Raw genomic sequence first — 26306 nt, 5'->3', positions numbered from 1 at the left:
CCAGGAGCTATATGAACAGCAGGAATAACGTGCACTATCACTGGACAGTGGACATATCTCAAAGTCTACCACAGGTGTCATGGAGCTTGCTGACTTAAACTTAGTTGTTTGGTAGTATAAAACTTGAGTATTGGTGAAAAAAAGAGATAAGCTGTCAAAGTTTTTCCTCTTGCACTCATTAGGATAGATTGCAAGATTACTGACAGCAAATGAAACAACAAGTTATACTGCATGAGAAGAGAGTGCTGATTGTTGGCACTCTGACTGGTAGAGAAGATTGCAACAGGGAACAGTTAACTGCCAAGCTTCAGTTCAAATTCCAAAAAGGCTGGTTGACTCTGATTGGTCACAGAATTCCATGGGAATGAACTTGGTAATGGCTGTCCCCCAAGCTTTTGTTTAGTGGAAAAGGTGCAATGTGTGAGCATGCATTGTGCTAAGAATTACACCTTAGATTTAAGATTAGTGGTCAGGTTCACAGCATGTCTCATTTCTATGTGCTAGAAGCCATATATATTTTCAGCAATACTCAAAACTGAGACTCTCAGGAGTGGACCTCCCTTCCAGCAGTAAACCATTAGTTACCAAAACTCATGTGTGCATGGATGACAATCTATTGGAGCTATTGAATGCATGCTTCACAATGATGCTGAAAATTAGATTCATACCTTCCCAAATTACTGTAGGTCATGAAAGAGAGATTCATGGAAATCTGCGCATGAGTGGCTCTGATATAGAAACTAGTAACAAAAGTGTTCAAAAATTTGATAAACTCAACAGATCTGTCAGCATTTGTGAAGAGAAAAAGAGAACCACCTTCAACACCTTCTGTAGTCTTTGACACTGCCGTTAGCATTTTCTTCATCCTGCGTCCTAAACATCTTTTTGCAATTTCTCCAGTTCTCACCAACACAAAGCTTCTATTTTGCTCCACTTGCTCCTTCCCCTCTCCCAAGCATGAAATTCACCCAACTTCTCCCTCTCTTTAGCCTTGAAGGAAAATCATATGGGCTCAAAATGTTAATCCTGTTTCTCTCTCTATAGAAGCTGCCTGACCTGCTGAGTCTGCCAACGTTTTCTGTCCTTGTTTCAGATTTCCAGCATCTGCAATATTTTGCCTTCATTTTATTGTTCAAAAATTTGTCCTGTTACATGGAGAATAATTTGATGCAGATATGATGGAATAGATTTTGTTTATCATTATTATACGGCTATGACAATGGCACGATGGCTAAGCGTCCTTGAGCATTAAAGTAACTTTTTGTCAATTTTCTCTGTTATGAATTCCTCTGTCTTTATTTAATAAGGAAGCTGTAATAAGCATTCAGAGGCAGAAGTCCCTTCACCAAAATCTCTTTATTTACAATTTGAACACAGTACACGGGATGCTATCACTCAGCAGTCTCCCTTCAGGAGTGCCAGAGGAACTGACACTCCTGGTTAAATACAAGGAAAAAACTTCCTGATTGGTCTAGCAATTGACTCTTTAATCAGGGAGTGCATATTCCAATAGGTAAACGTCAATGGCCTGTTTAAAATCACTACTAAAACTGCCTAAGTAAAATTATCATGCTGTGATTACACTTTCCCATCAGTTGTGGCACTTTAGTGTCTCCGTTTTACACCTACCAGCCCCTCAGTCTGTATTGCAGTGGAACTCCTATGTTATATGCTTTCCAAAATATCATCCTATAATTACAGCCTCTCTCTAGATGCCATGCTGCAATGTGACAAGTTTGCTTGGATAGTTCCCATTATAAATATGGATATAGAATTTAAAATAACAATTTAAAAATACGGACTGTGTATGGCTTTAAAAAGCAACTAAATTGTGTTTGGATTATTCCCCATGCTTTGAACATTCTTCAGCTGAAGAACACACTCAATTTTGGGCCCTTACCAGCCATGCCATACAAGATGGTCTAGTGTAATAAATATCTGGGAGCCATATACAACAACAACTTGCATTTATCTACACTCTTTAAATAGTAACATAGCAACTAGCCTGCTCCACCATTCAGTTTGGGGTCATGGCTGATCATCAAATTCAATATCCTGATAACTGCATCCCCCCCGATATCCCTAGATCCCTTTAGCAACAAGAGCTATATCTAATTTATTCTTGAAATCAGCATGAAGAGGTTTTTCTTCATATGACTATTGCTTCTTTCACTCATTACTTTAAACTTGCGCTCTCTCGTTCTTGAGCCTATGATAAGTGGGAACAGTTTCACCTATGGTGGGGAGGGGGCGGTCTCTTACTCCACCTTTGGTGGTCTCAGCTACCATTCTTGGACATGTGTGCCTCTCCCACAGGTGGTATAACTGGCAGAAGTGTCCCACTGGGACAACTTTGCAAGAGGGAGAGAAAGTGAGCCACAGTTTATGCCTAACCAGTGAACCCACTTGTGTGAGCTTTTTTGAAGCGCCCAAACCCCTACAGTTTGAGACTCCAGAATTATGTTTTAGCTCTGTGATTCACCAGAATGAAAAGAGAGCGGCTATTGGATGACATAAAAGGCCAAATTTTATTTAGGAAGGAATGACATTAATCAGACCTGTCAACATGCACACATAAACAGTTACTAGGCCACGGAAGGAAGAGACTATAATGACACAATGGATGTTTTTAGATTTACACAATTTTACACAATTCTCAATCATCCTCCCTCAACACTGTAGATTATACTCACACTCCTGGGGGCAAAGGGGCAGTACTGCCTTTAAGAAAGAAAGGTCAAGGCTATCTCAATAAGTGTGTAGCTCAGTCAAAGTTGTTGGTTCTGGTTGTTGGTGCCATCTTTTGGTCCTTGGGTTCGTTGTTTGGTTGGTTGGGATTGGTTTAGGTTAGAGGGTCATTGTTTTTTAACTGGTCGGCGCAACATCGTGGGCCGAAGGGCCTGTTCTGCGCTGTAATGTTCTATGTTCTATGTTCTATGATGGATGAGATTTTTCCACTGCGGATGGGTAGGGACAGCATCTGGAGGTGAACTGGTGGGTTTCTTCTTCTGGTTTATTCTTCCACGGAGTCCGATCATCAGGCTTTGTTGCATCTATTCCTGGTTGCGGTAGACCGGAGAACAGTCCCTGGCTGCAGTTGTGTAGAAGTGTACTGAGCCATGTTCCAGCATTCATATATTTATATCCCATTCTGGCTGGAGCTTTCCACACCTAAAAGTCAAGTGTCCTTTGTTTTAATTCAATTTTAAAAGATGCAGCATTTGAAATTCTGGCAGCCTTCTCCCAACTGTCGGTCAAATTGATGGGAGTTCTTGGAGCTGATGGGGTGCAAAATGGTTTGGTTGAGCCTCAGGAGGTATTGATCGCTTTCCCATCGAGATTGTTTTGCAAGACAGAGCCTGGGCCCAACCTATTGGATTTCATGGACAACTTGGGGTCTATAATCTGTCCATAGATGTTGTTATGGATAGCATTGTTCTTTGGCTTTGAGCCAGGTCTAGCAGGACCCATTTTTGCATAACTAGCAGGCTATTTTTGCCCATGACACATTATCCTTTATCAGCTCAAACAATTCCCAGATGGATTTGACAAGACTATGTATCATTATCTCTGTCTTGTTTGTAGCCATTTTAAGTCCATGTGTTTTGAAACACAGAATTTTAAGTTTGTCTGTATTTCAGCAGTTTTGTCCATTTCTACATATTGTATTAATGACCATAGGATTTACCTCATCTTACACCAGTTATCTATTCTTTCCAGATACTCATGATTTCGAATATGTCTATCAAATCTCCTCTCAGCTTTCTTCACTGCACAGAAAACAGTCCAAACTTCTCCAATCCATCTTCAGAACTGAAGATCCTTTTCCCAGGAACCATTCTCATGAATGTTTCTGCACTCCCTCCAATGCCTTCACATATCCTGCTGGAAACGTGGAGTCCAGAACTGGATGCAATACTCCAGCTGGGGTTAAACTAATGTCTTATATAAGTTCAGCGTGACCTCTTTGCTTTAATACTTTATTCTGATATTAATAAAGCCCAAGATACTGTATGCTTTATTAACTGCGCTCTTAACCTGTCCTGCCACCATCAATGAATTTTGCACATATACACGCAAGTCCCTCTCTCCTGCACTTACTTTGCTGTTTTACTTTACACTGTCGCTCCATGCTCTTTCCGCCAAAACAAATCACTTCACATTTCTCTGTATTGGACTTCAGCTGCCATTTCTCTACCCTTTCCACTAATTTGTCTATCTCCTTTTGAAGTCCTACACATTTTGCCTCACAATTTACAATGTTTCCAAGTTTTGCATCACTTCAAACTTTGAAATTGTACTCTGTACATCATGATCTAGGTCACTGTTATATATCACGGAAAGCAAGGATCCTAGTGCCGACCCCGGGGGAACTCCGCTACAAACCTTCCTCCTGATAAGCAACCATTAACAATCACTCTCTGTTTCTTGTCACTCAGCCAATTCCATATTTTTCCTTTCATTCCATAGGCTGTAACATTGTTCTCAAGTCTGTTACACATTTCTGTTTTTCCCTCCAAAGTGGATGAGCCCTATTTTACCATTTTAATTCAAGTACTGGGTGGACTTGAAACTGGGAGAGATTCAGATCTGATTTTTTAGACCTGTCTTCAGGCATCCCCATATGCACTCCGCTTGCAAAAATATCAGCGAGTCTGAATCACGCTGCACTAGCCGGTGGGCAGGACTTAACATACCTGAAACGCTGCAGCTCCGATAGGCGCCTCCTCATGCGCAGAAGAAAAGATAGAACACTGCTCCCCTGTCACATCCCTCCTAGGTCAGATAGTGCCTCACCCTGGCCTCCACTGACATTGCCCCACCTGCACAACATTACTGACCCCCTTAGCCCCCACTCTCCCGTCACCCAAACAGATCGAAGGCTCACTTCCCCCCCACTGATCACAGACAAAGTGGCAGCGGACCCCCCCCCCTTCCTCTCCACTGATCTCAGGCAGAGTGGCAGCAGCGAACCTACCCTGCCCCCACCCACTGATCTCAAGCAGAGAGCCGTCAGAGGCTCGGCACTTACCTCCTCACTAACCCTGACTGATGGAGCGTCTGAATCGGACGTATATGGAGCATGCCTGTTTCGCGCTGATTCCAGATGGGTGAATGCGGTGGTAAAGGGAGAAGTCCCAATAAAGTTGGGCCTGCAGCCCAAGTGCATTTAAATGGCCGCCGCGCCTGTTTTGGGCGCCGTCCCAATGGCGGCCATTTTTGGGCCTTGGTAAAAGGAGAACTGGCATGGAGTAGGCATGGATTGCACTATTCACCTCAGGCCTGACTTTATCAAGTTTTTGTGCCCAAAAATGGGCGCAACACAATGGTAAAATTGTGCCCCATAACTTCACAATTTCCCATATTATGTTCCATCTGCCATGTTCTTGCCCACTCATGCACCTGTCCAAATCTACATGAAGCTTCTTTCACATCTTTTTCTCACTCACATTCCCACTAGCTTTGTGTCATCACCAAAATTGCGAACAGTGCAAAAAAAAGCAAAATGCTGTAGAGGCTGGAAATTTGAATTGAAACAGAAAAGGCTGAAAAAAATCATCAGGTCTGGCAGGATCTGTGGAGAGAGAACAGAGTTCAAATTTCAAGTCCATGTGACTCATCTTTAGAACAGTCAGAGCTCTGAAGAGGCATCTTTGAATCATTAACCCTAGGCGGGATTCTCTTACATTGCTGACAGCTGGGATTCTCCAGTCCCGCTGCAGTGAATGGAGATTTGACTGTGCTCCAAATTTTCCACTCTTGCTGGCAGCGACAGTGGGTCATGAATGGCCGCAGAATTCCAGCCTCTGTTTCCAGACCTGTTGAGTTTTTCCAGTATCTTCTGTTGTTATTTATTATTTATCTTGTAAATATTTCATTTGGTTCCCACAGTCAAATCATTGATATGGATTGTGAATGGCCATATTCTGGGTCTATAATAAACTTAAGGGTTAAGAAAAGATAAAGGAATGTATAATAGCAATCAAGACGACCGATTTAAAATAAAAACAGAATTTCAAAATAGTTATGTGTGCACTGACAGAAGTGCCAGAATACTATGTAATTAAAATGGAATTTTACATACTCAGATCACCAAAGATCAAAGGCGCTGATCACAGATTGCACATTAACTGACATAATATTCACGTTATTATGAACCAGAGCTTCCTCCACCTGACTATGAGTATTTTCACAGGGGATTTTCACAGTAATGTCATTGCAGTGACAATGTAAGCCTTCTTGTGACACTAATAAATAAACTTAAACTTAGTAATATAATGGCAATTTCATTAGCCTAGTGTACCCACATTCCAAATGTGCGCTCATTTCCAGTCAGATAAAAAAATGTTGGCAAATTCAGATGCGCCTGAACATTAGTTACAAATTGTTATATGTAGTCTTGTCGCACAAACTGCTTCGTGAAGCATTTTCCAGCAAATCATCCAAAAACTCAGTCAAACACCATAGAACTGAAACACTTCTATTTCTTTCAGAGACCACCTACTCGCTTTGACAAAATTTAATTTCCATTTCAAATCAAACTTTTCCAATTTCAAACGATTTGACATCAGGCGGTGTTTGTGAACAGCTGCTTTCCTTATAGTGCAGCATGACAAAATCCTTTTTGTTTAGTCCTCAGAGAGCCGTATTGCCGTTACAGACTGTTGAAGATTAATTAACCGCAGGTCTCTATGGTGCTGGATCACATGTTTTAATGTCATTCCACGCTGAACCAGGGCTATTACTGGATAGAACTGAAGGCTACAGGAGGGCAATGAATGCAAAAAGCAACACTTTATCATCTGAGTAAATAGCGTTTGTGTGTTTTTTCTTAATACCGAATAGTTACACACAGTGAATTATTGATATTGTGCACTGAGCTTGCTAAAATGTACCATAGAATTTCAACACGCGGCCATTAAATATGACGATGTTGACATTTTTCATTTGAATCTGAGTATTCTTAACACCTTGAGGACTTAGGAGATATTTATTGAAGTACTGCAGAAACACAGAGTGCAGCCTATCCTTCTGCTTAATGTCATTAAACTGTCACCTGTTGCAAGCATCCAATTTCCCCTCAGATTTCACATACTCTTCATTTAATCACAACCAGCAACCATATTAGTTTGACTTCCATCAATCTACTGGCAGCCACCAATAAAACATTCAGCGCAAATGAAGCATGTACCTAATTTATAAAGGCTATCTCAGTCAAAACAATCAGAGTTTTAAACCCATAATTTTTGCCAGCTATCAGGCTGAGCATGTTTAACTCGTTCAGATTTCATTGCTTTGTTACAGAGACAAAGCACTGGCAAACTTGTGCACTTCTGGTTACGGTGCTAATCAACAGTTACAATTGTACAGCTTTTGAGAAAGGGAGATGGTCGGAAAGTGGCAAACATTTTGATTTTGATTCCTTACAATGCTGAAGTAACCAAAGACACTGTTGAGACTTAACAGGAACCTGTCTCAGTCGAAAGTGATTCTGAGTGTGAGCTTTTCAGAGGGTAGAACAGATTTTTATTGTTCCAGGAAAGTGATGGACACCTTGTATGTTTTGAACTTCTATTTTATTATTTCCTAATGCAGAGGGAGATTGTAACCAAGCTGTAAGATCACACAGTGTACAAATTATATTCTGGGACTGATGCAGGCTCTGTTTAATTATATGTAGGGGGTTGCCTTGTGACCATTTCAGCGACTGTTTTGATCAGAAAATCGTAGAATCCCCATAGTGCAAACAGAGGCCATTCGGCCCATCAAACCTGCACCGACTACAATCCCACCCAGGCCCAATCACCATATCCCCACACATTTACCCTGCAAATCTCCCTGACAGTATGGGACAATTGAGCTTGGCCGATCCAGCTAACCTGCACATCCTTGAATCGTGGGAGAAAACTGGAGCAACCGGAGGAAACCCATGCATACATGGGGAAAATGTGCAAACATGACGTGAGTGAACCTATTGATGGGATTCCTTGTGGGGGGGGGCGGTGCAAAGGTGAGTATAACCCCAGGGAAGAGGGACATGTGCAGGCACTACAGTGTCAACCTGTGCCAGGGGGGCAGTGCTGGGGCAGGCACAATGGGGAGCATCACGGATGGAGGCTTTTTTTTTATGGCAGTTTGGGGGGGGTGCGGACATTGGAGCTGACGGGGGGAGGAATAGGTGTGTTGCAGTCAATGACTATTTTTGGGGGATGATGATGTTTGCGTTGACTGTTTTTTGTAGGGGAGCGAGTGATACTGGCAATGACTGGTTTGAAGTGGAGAGTGGTCCAATGCTGGCAATGTCTGTTTTGGCAGGGAGGGAATCCAATGCTGGCGATGGCTGTTTGGCAGGGTGTGCTTGAACAGCTAAGTGGTCTCAGGACCTCCAATGTATAAACATTGCAGTGAGGAACATTGGTGGGTACTTGAGATGCATTCAACTGTGAAAGGAAAGATCAGCAAACAAAACTAACTGAAAACCATAAAGCTGCCAATCAAAGGACTGGACTGAAATTGAATGGAAACAAGGGTTTTCAAAAGGTTTGAAGTGATTTCAAAGGCTTTGAGCTTTCAAGGAAGGCTTAGAGACTTGAAATAAATGCTATGTAAAAGAATGGGCAATGCTCATAAGCAGCACTAGAGCACACACTCAGTGCAGGTCCTGCAGTGGAGGCAGTGAATGGTGAGAGTGTTTTGAACCTGGCTCCAAGCCTGTTAATTACATTAAAATGAGCTGTTTGGAATAATCAATGGGTGCCCACCCGGTCTGAGTGGGAAATTGATCGGGGCTTGTACGATGGGCCAGGTGAGTGGTGATGAGAGTGATGCAAGTCTGGAATTCTGTTTTAGCCTCACTGCCCCATTCAGTGAGGCATCTGGATTTCCACCAGCCGCAATCGGGGCCAATGATTCCCTCTCTAGGTCTGTAATAAATCTATTAATGAGACTCAGACATGGTGTAGCTCCTGTTTCTGACACTAAAATTACTGGATGCACAGTTGCACAGTGCATGATATTTGCAGCTTGTGGAAACTAAATGGACAAATGACGAGACCAAGGCGAGGATAGATAAAGCACAAGAATTACTCCCCATGCAGTGATCGATTATTTAGTGCTAGTCATACAGTCAGATACCTAAAATGCAATGAAACTATGGCAGTTTGATTATTAAACATACACATTTCTGAACACATTTGCTGGTGGGACCCGGTTCTATAGAATGTTTATGTGGCATTTGAAACAATGCTCGGTGAGAGTTGGTCACATTTGTCATTCGGGCTGAAGTGTCAAACTTCAGCATTTCTTCTGGTTGTTTTGCACTTTCTGCTCAGAAGCTTTGGGAGGTAGTGAGTGATTATGGGCTTTTTGTTTCAGTGAGATGTAGGCTTCTCCAGAGGTTCTGAAAACCATCAGTACTAACAAGTCTGACAGCAACAGTAATAGAATTTCTGGTATAATCAACCATACAGCTAGACAAATATTTCTTTCAGCAACATGCATGCTCTGTCATTCTTGACAAACCGACAGGTGGGTGCACAGGAAAGGGGCCGGAATATATAGTTGTAACTTCATTGATTACTGCACAATCTGAGGCAAACATTACATAGAGATGCTGGTGTTGGACTAGGGTAAACACAGTAAAAAGTATCACAGCACCAGGTTAAAGTCCAACAGGTTTATTTGGTAACTAGTGGCTTTGCTACCAAATAAACCTCTTGGACTTCAACCTGGTATTGTGAGACTTCTTACTATGCATACATTACACACAGACACAGTGGATTGTATCTTTCCTTTCTTAAGCACCATCTGATTCATTCTAGTGCACCCAGTGAGTGGCATGGGACACAATAGTTGGTATTGCTCCTTCACAGCGCCAGGGACCCACATTCGATTCCAGCTTGGGCCACTGTCTGTGTGGAGTTTGTGCATTCTCTCTGTGTCTGCATGGGTTTCCTCCGGGTGCTCCAGTTTCCTCCCACAGTCAATAGTAGGTGCATTGGCCATGTTAAATTCTCCCTCAGTGTACCCAACCAGCTGCCAGAGTGTGGCCACTGGGGGATTTTCACAGTAACTTCAGTGCAGTCTGAATGTAAGCCTACTTGTGACGAATAAATAAACTGCATGATTTTAAATACAACCATTTGATGTTGTGGACAAAAAATGATTTGCGATGTGAAAACTGAAAATTCTGGAAACACCCTGAAGGTCAGGCAGCAACTGCGAAGAGAAAGAGTTTAAGGCCAGGACTCTCCCATTGTACCTGCCACAGGAATTATAATGGGAAAGAGGGCGGACTATTCAAAGGTCTATTGATCTCCTGTGGGATTCACCAGTTTGAGGCAAGAGCATCCAGAGAATCCCACCCTAAGTGAGTTTAATTAACACTGCAATGAAGTTACTGTGAAAATCCCCTAATTGCCACACCCCGGCGCCTGTTCGGGTACGTTGAGGGAGAATTTAGCATGGCCAATGCATCTAACCAGCACGTCTTTTGGACTGTGGGAGGAAACCGGAGCACCCGGAGGAAACCCACGCAGACATGGATGAACGTGCAAACTCCACACGGACAATGACCTAAACTGGGAATTGAACCCAGGTTCTTGGCGCTATGAGGCAGCAGCACTAACGACTGTGCCAACCAGCCAAAGTTAACATTTTAGGTTGATGACTTTTCATCATAATTTTTAACCCAGGCTAAACCTGTCTCCTCCCTCCGTGGATACTCCCTGCGTTGAACGCTTACAGTATTTTCTGTTTTTATTTCAGATGTTCAGCACCCACAGTATATTGCTTTTGTTCTAATTATTTGTGCTCAATTCTTTTGCCTTAATTACTTGTTCTCATCTCTGGCAAGAACATGCATGGAATATTACATCAAGAAAGTAGGCAGGCAAGACAAATTTCAGCAGTCGTGTGGCTAGAATATATAATGACGACATGCATTGTTACTGTCATTACTTACTTCTATTTTTACAGATATTATCCTGGCGTCCCAGTTACCCATTATTGTTATTCCACCACTGAGTCTCTGTCCAGCTGACACACAGAGAAATGAAACCCCCAAGAGATCATTATAATTGCTTTCTTTTAAAGTATTCCCTTCAAAATGATCGCAATGTACCTTTTCTCTCTCTTCTCCATGGGCTTAACTGTTAACTTGAGAAGTATTTGCTACCTTCTCAATATTATACTCAAATGCCCAGACTACCACTGAAGTAAAGGCATCAACTAATTAACCAGGTTTAAAAAAAATCTATCTGACCTACTCACCATGTCCAATATTAGCAGAAATCCCTGCATCAGTCCACTTGAAGAAACAACATGAGTGGTCCTCACAGACATGAATAACCAGAGGAATGTCCTTTATGGCTTGAATTAGTGACCTCAGGGTTCTGAATTTTGATTTGAATTTGCAACTCATCGTTTGGTGGGTGAAAGTCTTTTTGGAAACTTTTTGGAAACGTTTCAAAGCCATACTTCCCACAAGTCTATTAGCTGACCATTAATGGGAGAAAAAAATGCACACACAATTTCAGGTTCCTGGTTAACGAAAAAATATGATCCGATTAGGGAACGTTTACAAGATAACAGGAGCTGGAAGTGAAAGAGAGGTAGTCATTGAATCAAGAGATTCTGGTCATGTAACGAGTTGTCAACATATTCAGAATCCCAAAACTGAAAGAAATCCTTATATGACAAACTGTGAGAAGATTTATTCATTAAGCATGATGGGTGGTACGGTGGCACAGTGGTTAGTACTGTTGCCTCATAGCGCCAAGGACCTGAATTCAATTCTGGGCTCAGGTCAGCGTGTGGAGTTTGCATTCTCCCCATGTCAGCATGGGTATCCTCTACGTCCTCTGATTTCCTCCCACAGTTTAAAGATGCAGGTGGATTGGCCATGCTAAATTGCCCCTTAGTGCCAGGGGATTAGTAAGGTAAACATGTAGGGATATGGGGATAGGGCCTGGATGACTGTCATTGGTGCAGGCTTGATGGGCTGAATGGCTTCCTTCTATATGGATTCTATTATAATTCTTCCATTCTATTTAGTTAATTATTTCAATTAGTTATTGTTATCTACGAATGAAACCTGCAATCCAATTTTTTTCAGTGTTTCATATTGCTGGGAAAGCAGTTATAATTTGACGTCAAGGTTAACAATCCTTCAGCAGCTTTAGCTGACACAGTGTGAATGCTTGTGATGCCCTCAGGAAATGACCTCACAGGTCAAAAGTTCAGTATACAGGTGATGGTCTAGCTTGGACGATAATAGTTATAATTTGAGCTATTCTTCATGTTCTACTTGAATAACAAATGGCTCCATCCCGGCTTATCCTTAAGGGGTTGAGTGTTGTCCAAATTTTCCAATGGAAGTTTGAAACCTGAGACTTCACCACTTGGTTGAGTTACCAGTTTGTGGATGGTGATGTTTGCATTCAAACACGAGGTTTGAATGCCACAGGTGGAGCTGCTGTCAGCATGTTGGATATGAAGTTTATTCAAGTAGGGACTACAGGATTTCAGGTGAGTATGTGGGGTTTTTTTTGAAGTCCTACATCATTTAGAATGCTGCGATAGCTGTCAGTCAGTGGTGTTCTTCGAGGGGAATGCTTTCCCTGTGGACTTCAGAAGGTTCAATATGTGCTTGCACAGGAAGCCATTCAAGCTATAATGGTCTCAGTGTCGCTACATAACCAGCAATAGGCTCCCACTGACCTCAGTACACACTGACTCTCTTCAACACATATACCAGTGACTACACTCCCACAAGGGCGGCATGGTGACACAGTGGTTGGCACTGCTGCCTCACAGAGTCAGGGACCCAGGTTCAATTCCCAGCTTGTCTATGTGGAGTCTGCACATTCTCCCCATGTCTGTGTGGGTTTCCCCCGGGTGCTTCAATTTTCTCTCACAGTCCAAAAGACATGCTGGTTAGATGCATTGGCCGTGCTAAATTCTCCTTCAGTGTACCCGAACAGGTGCCGGAATGTGGCGACTTGGGGATTTTTACAATCATTGCATTGCAGTGTTAATGTAAGCCTACTTTTGACACTAATAAATAAACTTTAAAACAAAGTCATGGCTCTTCACATAAGCTGATAATTTGGCCCTGGTTCTCCTGGCTAAAGAGTTTGAGGATAGCGAGAAGAGACTAAATGAAGATCTATGTCTCTGGAAGTTTACCATACACTGCCAAGACTGTCCCTGTAAGTCAGGGGGGAAGGTTGTGTCTAGTTCTATAGACTACCACTCACACATGACTCAGCAAAATACCTTGACATCACTTTTGACTGCACATTGACCTATCGGCAACACCTCCAGAGCACCATTGCCAATGTCAAGGTGAGAGTGAATCACACATGGAAACTGACCAAAACTCTGCACCAGAGCCAACATACCACACAGTGCTTCACTCAAAGATACAAAAGTCTGAAAACATGCACCAACGGACAGCTTCTTCCCTACTATCATCAGACTTTTGAATGGTCCTATCATATATTAAGCTGATCTTATTTTCACCTTACCTGTAATTGTGATGCAATATTCTGCACCCTATCCTTTCCTTCTCCCCTATGAATGGTAAGGTTTGCCTGTATAGCACACAAGAAACAGTACTTTTCACTGTACGCCCATGTAAGTGACAATAATAAATCAAATCAAATCAAATCACCCTGGTCTACCCAACAGCAAAGTATTGCTGCTCAACTTGGTCAAACAAAACAGGGATATATTCATCTCCAGGGTGTCTTGAGAATTATTTTTGGGATGTTGAGATCTGAACAGATGATCAGGGTCAATTGGTAGCCATTAGTATAGTGGTTGAGACAGGTTCAATAGTAACATTTAAAAAGCATTTGGATGAGTACATGGATGGGAAAGGATTGGAGGGATATGGGTCAAATGTGGGCCATTAGGACTAGCTGGGACGGCACCATGGTTGGTAGGGACCAGTTGGGCCATAGGCCCTATGACCATGCTTCTTTACTCTATGACTCTATGACTCTCTCTTTGTCTCTATAACAGAAATCTTTGATGTGCAAGAGTGCCACAAAGTGTGACTACTGAAAATATTCTTGTTGCATCAGGCAAATACAGGAAAATACATGTTGCAGATGTTATAATTAAAGTTAACATGACTATACCCAGAGCAATCATAAACAAAACACTAAGTCCAGTCAACGGTGTTAAGTCTGACCCGCAATAAGAAGTTATGAATATTAATTCCTCAATCTGCAATACACAAGCGAAATCAGAATGTAAAGTCCCTGAGCTCTTCCCATTCACAGCAGCAAAGATTTCCTGACATCCTTCATTACTCGTCACAGTGAAAACCTCAGTCGAATAGTGAACTCTTATTCATTTCAGCAACATATTGCGACAGAAGGATGAAAGGACTCATCCCAGCCAGATCTCCAAATGTAATAAAAATAAAACCATTTCAAAAGCGCCAAGGGGTCTCCAATGTCAATTACACTTCAGGAAACCAGAAGTCCTGCTGCACAATAATTCAATCACAGAAATAGTCTATAAAATATTTTGTGTCAGACACAGGACAGAATATTAAAGTACACTTAAACTAATGCATGATTTATATTAACATAAACGATGATTATCATTTATTCTCTTCATGCATTTTTTTTTTGGTTTGGGCTTGACTGACTTGTGGCTCCACCTGCACAGATTACTCGTCTCTGAGTGAATAGCAGGGGAACACAATGTCAGACAAGTTACATGCTTCGCTCTTAATAAAATATCAGCAGCCTATTGGATAGTAGGATAATCACAGGATTAAAAACAGATGTGGAAGGCCATTTAGTCTATGCAATCAAAAATAAACCCCGCACTTCTTTCACCACAGTATCTAATAGTTTCTCACTGTTCTTAGCTCCAGCTCAGGCTGATAGCAAGAGAATCATAACAGCAGAATCTTGTTCATGTTGCCTGGCTATGAACAGAAAATTCTGATTACACACAGTGCAAAAACCCACATCACCAACCAACAGATATTAAATGTTTAACGTGCAAGCAAGCTCTCAAAACATTTCAACATATCCTGTTAAGGCTATAATAGCCAATGTTAGCCCTTTTTGCACTAGGTCTGATATGACAGTAGAAAATGTGGCAAGGTTTCTCCAAGAGTCTTGGGCTTTTTTCTGTTCCACATCAGCATCTGATTCGAGAATTACAGGCTTAGAAATGGACACATATGTTGTACTGGGTGCAAGGAAAATCCTGCTCTTCTGTCTAACTGTCGGTTATGTCCACAGCTTGATGGCAACAAGGTCCAAGGTTTTATTAAATTTTATCTTATTCATTTATTTTTAATTTTCATTTCTTCCATCATTTCATCTGTCCACTTTTTAAAATTTTCCTTTCCATTTTGTTTCCCCCCCCCACAACCACCACCTCCCCACGCCCTACAAGGGCCATCTGTTCCATGTCTCCGCTTGTCCTTAGACATTTGCTTGCCTTTGCTCTGCCATTTACACATTCTGATCTCTTAATGGCCACTATCAACACCCTTCTTAGTTATGAGCACCATCGTTTACAGTCCATTTCCCTATTTTTCCATGACATCTTTGTCAATTACCACCCTGCCCTCACCCGAACAGTATAAATCTCGTCCTATTTCCTTTGTCTTCAGCTCTGATGAAGAGTCATCCTGATTCGAAACCTCGGCTCTATTCTGTCTCCACAGGTGCTGTCAGACCTCCTGAGATTTTCCAGCATTTTCTGATTTTGGTCCAAGGTCCAATATTGAGTGCAGTTTAGGCTGTACCATTCAGGAACAGGGATAATTTCCTGGGGTCCTTGTACACTCAACAAAGGTGTGCCAGAAATTACTTTAACTTTGCAGCTCTAGCAATTATAACGCTGTGTTTCTTTTGCAATCCGAAAGGAAAAGGCCTCCCATTTTTCCATCGGGCAGGCTTTTTGCAATTACTGCTTGAGCCATGTTCTTGTACAAATTATACTGAAATTGGGTTTGCCAGGTACAATTTGCATGAGCATCATTGTTGGACAGAATCACCCTTATGTCAGATGAACACTTTAATTAGAGGGCATTCACCAGGTTGCTTGCATTTAATAGTATTCTAACCTAATTCCATGTGCGTACTGAAAATGCTGATAAGATCTGACTGCATCATGTTCGAATGAGAGCCGGCCTGAATTGTAGCTGCTGAAGATCCGAATTGTACAGGAACTTGATCTCGCTCATTTACTTGAATGTGATGCTGAAGCAGGACAAGGGAAGGGGGGCACAGGAAGAGGGGATGTGTACCTCAACCTCGTGCTGGCTCTGCCTGGTTGCCAGTGTGAATAAAATGTCAGTTGTCACAGCAAATATGCATTATTGCACACCTCAGTAATAAGCAAAAAAGATAGAGGAAGGAAATAAGGGGCTTTGCAGGCCTCCCCTCAGATACAAGTCGGATATTATCCTAAGCAAAAGACAAGGAATCCAATGTTTTCAGTCCTTCATTAAAAAAGGATATAATTTGGGTGTTGGAGGCAATAGTGGCACAGAAATAATGCCACTGGACTAGTAGTACAGTGACCCAAGTCAGTGCCCTGGGTTCACAGATTCAAATCCCACAATAGCAGTTGGTGGAACTTCAATTCAATTCTAGGGGTGGCATGGTGACACAGTAGTCAGCACTGCTGCCTCACAGCGCCAGGGACCCGGGTTCATTTCCAGCCTTGTGTGACTGTCTGTAGAGTTTGCAGATTCTCCACGTGTCTGCATGGGTTTCCTCCGGGTGCTCCGGTTTCCTCCTGCATTCCAATGACGTGCAGGTTAGGAGAATTAACCATGCTAAATTACCCCTTAATGTGCCAAGATGTGTAGATTACAGCAATTAGTGGGGTAAATAGTTGGGGTTACGGGGATAGGGTCTAAGTAAGGTGCTCTATCAAGGAGTCAGTGCAGACTTGATGGGCCAAATGGCCTCTTTCTGCACTGTAGGGATTCTATGATTCTACTAAATCTACAGGGATATCAATGCTGAGCAAAGTAATTTTGGAATATCTTTATTTTGGAGCACTTTATGCTCTGAGACTATTGTAATATTTAGAATGAATTTGTATTGAACACGATTTTGCATCAACATTAGCTAAAAATACGTGATGCAAGGTGAAAGAACTTGCTCACAGATTCAAAAGCTTCATCTTTGGATTGCCTTATTATAGTTTATCCATATGAAAGGCTGCAGTTTCTAATGATTGGGCACTAGTCTGTTTCCAAATGATTCCCTAAAGACAGTGGCAAAGGTGTAACTACTTCCACTGCTTATTTCTTTAAATATCATTGTGTGACACCTATCTGAGCCTCGTGTCAGGTTTTCTTTCAACTTCCTCCGTCGATCTGTGTCGTCTGAAATCCCCATTTTATACACTTTCTTCATTTTGCTCAGCTTTCCCTCCAGAGGATTAATGCTGGAAAACTGCCAAAAGTTGCCATGAACACAGAAGGAGAATTCACTTAATATAGTTGTTATCCTTTAGTAACTTAATAACGTGTCATCTTTGTAATCCTACAAACGTCCCACATTTCCGTTTTTAAAATTCTGCTGATGTGACCATATTTGCGGAAATGTCTGTCGCATTTTTAAAACATTGCCCATTATCCCAATCATAATTTCCACTTTTATCTCTTCTGACCTATTTCTTAACCATTGCCTTTTCTTTTGTTATTGTCTCAGTCCTTCTTCTTATCTGCAGCTTTATTCTTTTAGAAATAATGGCATGAATTTTGCAATCAGTGCTCACCGTTCATTACACTTTGAGCTACCCATAGGCTTCTGAGGGCTTTTGAACCGAGACTTCGTATAACTGGATATTTGTTCTGGTGCATTCTCTTCTACAGGGGATCCATGATGTTGTGAGCATGACTCTTCAACCAGGATCCTAACTGAGACACACAGGGGAGAGTTTTAGCCACAAAAAAACAAGCAGTTGTGTGTGTGTGGTGGGGAGGGGTGTGTGGAGGGGATTCCACTCCAACACTCCACAGTCCCAGTGACTGGCCCACTCCACCATCAACACTGTAACCCCAGAATTGGGAATCCACTCAACTGGATCAGGTTATTCCCCGCTGTAGTGGGGTCGAGTTCACCTAGTGGTTGTAATGTGTATCTATCCAGTCCTGGTCCTCCAGATTGTTATCCAATTGACTAGAAGCCAAACCTATCAGTCAAGCAATTATCACACAAGCCAGCCTCCCATCCATTGACTCTGTCTACACTTCCCGCTGTCTCGGCAAAGCAGCCAGAATAATTAAGGGCCCCGTACACCCCAGACATTCTTTCTTCCACTTTCTTCCTTCAGGAAAAAGATGCAAAAGTCTGAGGTCACATACCAACTGACTCAAGAAGAGCTTCTTCCCTGCCGTTGTCAGACTTTTGAATGGATTTACCTTGCATTAAATTGATCTTTCTCTACACCCTAGCTTTGACTGTAACACTACATTCTGCACTCTCTCATTTCCTTCTCGATGAACAATATGTTTTGTCTGTATAGTGCTCAAGAAACAATACTTTTCATTGTATGTTAATACATGTGAAAATAATAATCAAATTAAATCAAAACAACTCAAGATATCTTCTAGAAATGGAACCTATTAATAATGTTAGACATATGCTGGAGGTAAAACTCCACCTTAAAGGGACAATCTCCACACATTCCAAATGAATTCTTCATAGGTGCCCAAATATATCCCCGGCAAATTGAAGTTATCTATAAAAACTAAACTTCTTGCTTTATAGTAGATACTCATCATTAGTTTTTTCCTTCCTTGTGTCTTTTATTCCTATCTATGAGTCCCATCTTATTTCTCCCTGGACCAGGTAGATCCATCTCCACAATAATCACATTTGCTTCGACATAAATGACTGCTCCACACCCAGTCTCTCTCTCTGGCTCACCCAGTAATGTAAAGTCAGCAGTGTCCTTATTCACATGTGGATTACCTGGTCTGATGGTGTCATTAGAATTCATAGAATTTCATAGAATCCCAACAGTGAAGAAGGAGGCTATTCGGCCTATCGAGACTGCACCAATAACAATCCCACCCAGGCCCCATCCCCAAAATCCCATGCATTTTACCTCACTAACCCCCTAACCTACACACCCTAAATAAGGAGCAGTTTAGCATGGCAAATCTACTTAACCTGCACATCTTTGGACTGTGGGAGGAAACTGGAGCACCCGGAGGAAACCCACACAGACAGGGGAAGAACGCGAAAACTCCACACAGACAGTGATCCAAGGGCTAACCACTATGCCACAGTGCCGCCCCTAAGAAGCAATTTTAACTTGCTTCTTTAAGTGGAAGTTGTCACTGCTGTCGCACTAGGTAGCAACCAGTTCGGAAATAATCAAGAAGCTCATGAGATACTCCAGATAAAATACCACTTTCCTTTGGTCGAGGAAGTGCAGAATTGCTTAGTCAAGACCAATAAGAAAATTTTAGGCCTCCTCTGCATTTTACACGTCTCTACCATGACACCTATCTGGAACCCCATTCCCTCAAACTACCTGAGCTCCCACCCAACAGGAAATTGGCAGGCGGCATGTTGTGAGGTCCAGTGGTCAAATGTTGTACGTAGAACAAGGATGTAAAATTTAAAGTTCCTGTGAAAGGTAATTAACCTGAAATGTTGGGCAAGATTTTCTGCCCCCCAACCTCCTCCTTTGCTGTGGTGAAGGCAGCCCACCATTGGCCGGTGGCAGGATTTGCCAGTCCTGCTGTTGCCAACAGATTTTCACACCCTCCACAGCTGAGGAACCCACAGCAGGGCATCGCCTCCAGTGAGACCAGGTGACCCTGTCAGCAGGAACGGCTGGAATATATCTGTCGTCAACTCTGCCTCTCCCTTCACCAGCGCTCCAGAATTTTGCCAGCATTTTCTGCCTTCAGTTCCAATCTTCAGCATTTGTAATATTTTGCTTTAGAATATAAAATGGTCGACTTGTCACACCAGAAGGCTGAAGTAACAAAACATTAACGATATGGAATCCTGTGGCGCTGTGAAATCAAAACATTGGTAAAAGCATAAAATGGTTAACTATCTGCAGTTCTCTAACAGCTTTGTGCTATTTTTGTGCTGGAAATTGGACCTTCAACAACAAAGAAGACTAGAGATGTTTGAATCATTGTGCGACAGATGTATTGATAGTTAGTTGGAGAAGGAACATGACCCATGAGAGGATTCTTGACCTCCACACAAAAAAGGGAAATAATGAGGTTGATTATGAGGAAAGAAATGACGTACTTCAGCACATCATTCCCGAATCAAGAAGAATTGTTCAGGTTGTTACCGACTGGAACACTTCTGGTCATAGGCCGGAAGCTCTCCAGCAAGCCCGGCTGATCCTTGTAAGATCGTACCCCCAAGGCCAACGGAAAATGCCATTCTGTGAGCTTCGCCTGCTCCAAGATCAGAGTGGGCATGCCAGTAAAATTAGGGCCACAGATAGAGAGATGGACTGAGAGGAAGATAGCTAGGTTGTTCCCTCAAGGGTTAACACCATCGATCTCTGCAGATTCAGGAAGGATGGAATATATCGGTAACTAATCTTCAGAGCAGCAAAGGCGTAAAAAGTCAATTTAAATATATCTTTTGCATTAGTTTGTGAGATGCAAACATTTCTGGCAAGGCCAGTATTTGTTTTCCATCCCATTGGATGTGGTGGTGAGCTGCCTTCTTGAATGGCTGCAACCTCTGTGGTTTCACTCCCTCTTTGAAATAGTTTGCAAGAGAGGAAGTGAAACCACAGGCTGTCAGTCAGGATTAGACTCTGTTTACATTGCAGTAAGGATCAAACTTGAGATGTAGTCAACAGGGGAAGGGAAATCAAAATAATCACAGGTGGCTGGAAGACGATAGAAATCCTTTGATCTGACAGCTGAATATTTAGAGGCCACTTGAACATTGAATTTCTTACAGATCAAATACTTCCCGTGTAATGGAGAGGATTTCACTGATTTCCGCTTGCTGGGAAGCCTTAGCAGCTTCAAATCAAAGCAGTGTGTACACGTTGAGGCTGGGAACACAGCTGGGCAGACTGTAACCCCCACCCACCCAGGTGAAGCTGACATCTCCTCTTTGTAAGAGGACTTCAAAGGGGTTTGCTCTCGCCTGCAGTTCCTTTGAGGTAAAAAGGAAAATCTCTGCTGCAGAATGGAGTGCTACCAGGAAACCGGGAGGCATAGAGGTTAAAGTGGCCCAGCCTCTTCAGAATTTGCACAGCTGTCAAGCAGCAATGCAGAAACTGAGCAGAGGGCTGCCTGAACTCACCATGCCGGGGGTGTTCTCCGGTCAGTCAGGGCTAGAAGGAGCAGTCCAGCCATGACACATCCATCCTGGGAGAAAGTGGCAAGACCAAACTCTTGCCCCCAGCCAGGGCCCATCCAACCCCCAGGAGCCTTGAGGGACTCTTCCTCTGTGGTCTAGCAGCAGCAGAGGGACAAATGGCCACTGGGCCTACATCCTTGAGCCCCCTTGGGAGCCAAGGCAGCAGGCCAGGGTGTCAGGAGGTAGTGCACAGTTGACCCTGCCAATGTGCTTCAAGGCAGAGTGGGCGGAAGGGATCTGGACGGGGAAAGGAGCTGAGTGGGGGTCTGAGGGGAAAGGAAGCTGAGTGGAGGGCAGGGTCTGAGGGAAAGGGAGGCGAAGTGGGGGTGTGGTTTAAGGGAAAGGGAAGCTATGGGGGGGGGCCAAGGGGATGGGAACTGAGTGGGAGGTCTGAGGGGGAAGGGAGGCTAAAGGGGGGGGCACTAAGGGGAAGGGTGCTGAGTGGAGGGTCTGAGGGGGAAAAAGCTGAATGGGGGGTGTGAGGGAAAGGGAGCTGAGTGTGGGGTCTGAGGGAAAGGGAGCTGATTGGGGGATCTGGGGGAGGGAAAGGGAGCTGAGTGGGGGGGATCTGAGAGGAAAGGGAATTGTGGGTTGTCTGAGGGGAAAGGAGCTGAATGGAGGCCTGAGGGCGAAGGGGCACTGAATGTGAGTTCTGAGGGGAAAGGGAGGCTGAGTGGGAGGTCTAAGGGGAAAGGGAAATTGAATGGAGGGGTCTGAGCAGGAATTGGGGCTGAGTGCTGAGGCATTAGTGGTGCTCTCATTGCTGAGGGGTTCAATATGCCAGTTCCTCTCTTATGAGGGCCTGTACCAAAGGCTGCCCGGTGTAGATCCCACTGGGGAGATGGGTGAATAGCGACAGCTATTTGACTCGGGCTGCAAGCCTGCTGATTATACTTAAATGTGTATATTTGAATATGAATAGATTTCCCATCTGCTCTGGCTAGGAACCTGATTGATGCCAGCAGTGCAACTTGGCAGAGTCACAGTGGGTTCGCCAATTGATACAAACCCCACTTTCCTGCTGATTCCTAATTCTCCGAGCCATTGGGGTTTGCAATCGGGGCTAGCGGGCCAGAAGAATCCCAACCCCCCCCACCCCAATGTTAATTATGAAAAGTCAAGAAGTATAAAATGATCGAAGCGTACCATCCTTCCTCATCCCTACACACCTGCAGTGATTGAAACAGTAGCATGTTAGAAATTATTTACACTGGGTTAATTAAAGAAAGAAAACCTAAGATAATAAAGTTTGATTTTTCGTTTGAAATATGTAACATTTAGATTAGTTTCACCTTACGTCGGAAAGTACAAATGACAAAATTATTTTTGGTGAGGCTTATAGTCTGGTACTTCCCATAAATCTCCCCAGAAGTAGGCAGAGGAAAAAAGCTCTACAGAAGTCAAACATTAAAAGGATTAAATCTACATTGTTATTTAACCACACAAAACAACTCCCTTTTGCAACTCCTATTGTATCCACATCAGTCACTCAGACATGATAAAAGTGTCACTTGCACATTAACTTTGAAATATCAGCGCTGAAAGCCTTTATTATTTTTGACAGCTCGGATATAAATGCTCCCGAGTGACATCACTAAATGAAATAGAAGGTTATTTTATAATATTATTCTTTGTGAGAGCCGCTGAAAATGTGGGAAAAAAATCTCTGGTTATTGAACACACATGGCATTTTTGAGGTTGGTTCAATTGTACATTTTTTTTAAACAATACTAATATGTTAAAATGTCATTGTGGATCTGCCTGCAACAGCACAGATAAGGGATGCGCAGCCCAATTACTTTAATGATGTGATATACTGCTGAGCACCATTCATCTGTCACGCTTTTGGAATTGTTTTCCTCTTTGTAATTCAACCCCTCAAGAATTTTCTGGCATCCGTTTAGGTCAAGGCTGAGCTGCACCACAGCTCCATTTTACCACCTTTGCTCCAAATCCCTTGACACCCTAAGCCAACAAAAATCTATTCATTTCAGACTTGGAAAATCCTAGCCTTTAGGTGGAATGTCATTACTGTTATATCAAACTTTACTCTTAACTGGCCTGGTTATAATGTTATCAGCTCATTTTCCAGATACAGGTGGCACGGTGGTACAATGGTTAGCACTGCTGCCTCACAGGGCCAGGGACCCGGGTTCAATTCCGGCCTTGGGTGATTGTCTGTAGAGTTTGCACATTCTCCCTGTGTCTGTGTGGGTTTCCTCCGACACTCCAAAGCTGTGCAGGTTGATTAGCCATGCTAAATCGCCCCTTAGTGTCAGGGTAATGAGCAGGGTAAATACATGGGCTTATGCAGATAGAGCCTGGATGAGATTGTTGTTGGTGCAGGTTCAATGAGTCAAATGACCTCCTTCTGCACTGTAGGGAGAAGGAAATGGCTCCTATGCCATGCTATGCCCCCAAAATTCCCAATGTCCCAAGACTCGCCTGCAAAGTTATGCACCCTCAAACAACCCCTGTAGAACCTCATGCTTCCATACCAAAATATATCCTCAAACAATTCCTGTAGGTCCTCATGCCTCCATGCCAAAATATATCCCCAAATAATTGCTATAGGCCCTCATGCCTCCACCTCACCAGCCCACTCCCTATTTACCCACCACATAGAATTGATGAACCCTATAATGACAGTTTGTAGGGGGGGCACACTTTTGCATGGGCAACGTAAGAAGCAATAGGGGAATGGTGGAGACGTACAGCCTGGCTTGAGGGGCATGGGGAGTGTGTGGGTGGTGACGATTGGAAGTCTTTTCCATTTTTATTTTAATTGGGTGAAGTCCCACAGCGCCGAGGTTGGCCTTTTAAGCAATCTTCGTCCACACCTGGTAGTCCGTGTGGCTCTCTGCCTCTGAGCTTTTGCTAATGTCGGCAGACTTGGCTTCAACCTGCAACTATCACTGCCCTTCACAATGAAAATCACGTCCTTCTGGGCATTAGTGGTGCCCATTCCTTGTGGGTACTTTCTCCTGGGCTGCCAAACTAAGCTGGGAATTCTCTTGACTTTCACTACCTGTCTCCAGGATGAAAAACCAGGTGAATGTCTCCAAAAGCTCCATACAGATTTACCTGTGAGCAGCCAAGAATCTCCTTACACCTGTCACATCTTCATAACACAAGGAGGCCAATTTTGTGATGGCAATCTTACTCACTGGTTTCGACAAGGTGGCACGGGGTTCATTCTCAAAGTCAGTTGAAAATCAGTCCCTTGGCCTTTGAGAGATGCTCTGTGCTAATTTTTTTGAGCTGTTTTTGTAAGTTAAATCAGTAGAGAAATAACAATCTGGTGATTTATCTTCATTCTGGTGAAGAACATTGATAAACTAGTTATTTTTGTGAGTGTTCTGGTTTAAGGTGGTCAGACCACATTGCTGTAATTTCAACAGCAAGAACTAATCACAAGAACAAAAAGGACCCTGGGGGAAATTTTCCCACGCCATCCGCCACAGGAATCATAGCGGGTGCGGGGAGGGTGGGGGAAACACCTTGCAAAGGTCCACTGACCTCAGGCAGGATTTTCCAATTTTGCAGCGAGCATGTCCGGACAATCCTGCCTCCGGTGTGATATGTAAATTAAAAGAAAAAGTAAAGCTTATTAGTCACAAGTAAAGCTTACATTAACACTGCAATGAAGTTACTGTGAAATTCCCCTAGTCACCACACTCCAGCGCCTGTTCAGGTCAATGCACTTAACCAACATGTCTTTCAGACTGTGGGAGGAAACTGGAGCATCCGGAGGAAGCAGACGCAGACACAGGGAGAACATGTAAACTCCACATAGACAGTGACCCAAGTCGGGAATCAAACCAGGGTCCTTGGCGCTGTGAAGCAGCAGTGCTAACTACTGTGCCACTATGCCGCCATATATAACTGCAACCATAAGAATATAGAAAGACAGAGAGAAATATTTCTATATATGTATTTGACACATCATTCATATTCTATTAGCTTTCTGTTCTCTAACTGGAAATTGCTGGTTGAATCTTAATTCTAGTCAAACACTGGGTTAATTAAATTCTCCTGCTAGAATATATGTCAGCTGGATTGTCCACGATATTAATAATAAACAGCAACACAAAATGCCAGTCTGGCAGCATCTGCAGAGAGAGAAAAACAGAGTTTATGCTTTATGTTCATCTCACCCTTCATTCTTCAAAGCTGAAGGGGGAAAAAATGTGATGGATTTTATATTGCTTAAAAGGGGGCGGAGTAGATGGAGCAAAATAGAAGGTCACGGACATGTGGGAGCTCAGAAGAGATTTAACAAAGATGTCATGGACACCAAGACAACAGGAGTGTTAATTATAGTGTTCACAGAATTACAGAATTACTACAATGCAGATTGGAGGCCATTTGGCCTATTGTGTCTGCACTGGCTCTCCAAAAGAATGTAGTAACTTAGTGCCACTCCCCTGTCTTTTCCCCATATCCCTGCATATTGTTTCTATTCAAGTAATCATTTAATGCCCCTTTGAATGCCTCCATTGAATCTGCCTCCACCACACATCCAGACACAAATCGGACCACTTGCTGTGTGAAAAAGCTTTTTCTCACATCACATTTGTTTCTTTCACAAAGCATTTCAAATCTGTGCCCTCCTGTTTTTGATTCTTTTATGAGCAGAAGCAGTTTCTCCCAATCCACTCTGTCTAGCCCTCTCATGATTTTGAACATCTCTATCAAATCTCCCCTCAGCCTTCATCACTCTAACAGAACAATGTCAACCTCTCCAATATATCCTCATAAGTGAGATTTCACATCCCTGGGACAATTCTTGTAATCATCTTCTGCACTCTCTCCAATACATTCACATCCTTCCTATAAAGACTAAAGAAGATGCTAATAGCAGCATTAAGGTAAGATAGCAGAATGTGTTAATAGCAGAACAACTGTCAACCTCTGTGACAGATGGCCCAGTGAGGTAGGAAA

This window comes from Carcharhinus amblyrhynchos, chromosome 21, assembly GCF_965287045.1.
Source record: "Carcharhinus amblyrhynchos chromosome 21, sCarAmb.v2.hapA, whole genome shotgun sequence".
Classification (NCBI taxonomy): Eukaryota; Metazoa; Chordata; class Chondrichthyes; order Carcharhiniformes; family Carcharhinidae; genus Carcharhinus; species Carcharhinus amblyrhynchos.
This window is presented reverse-complemented; position numbering follows the sequence as displayed.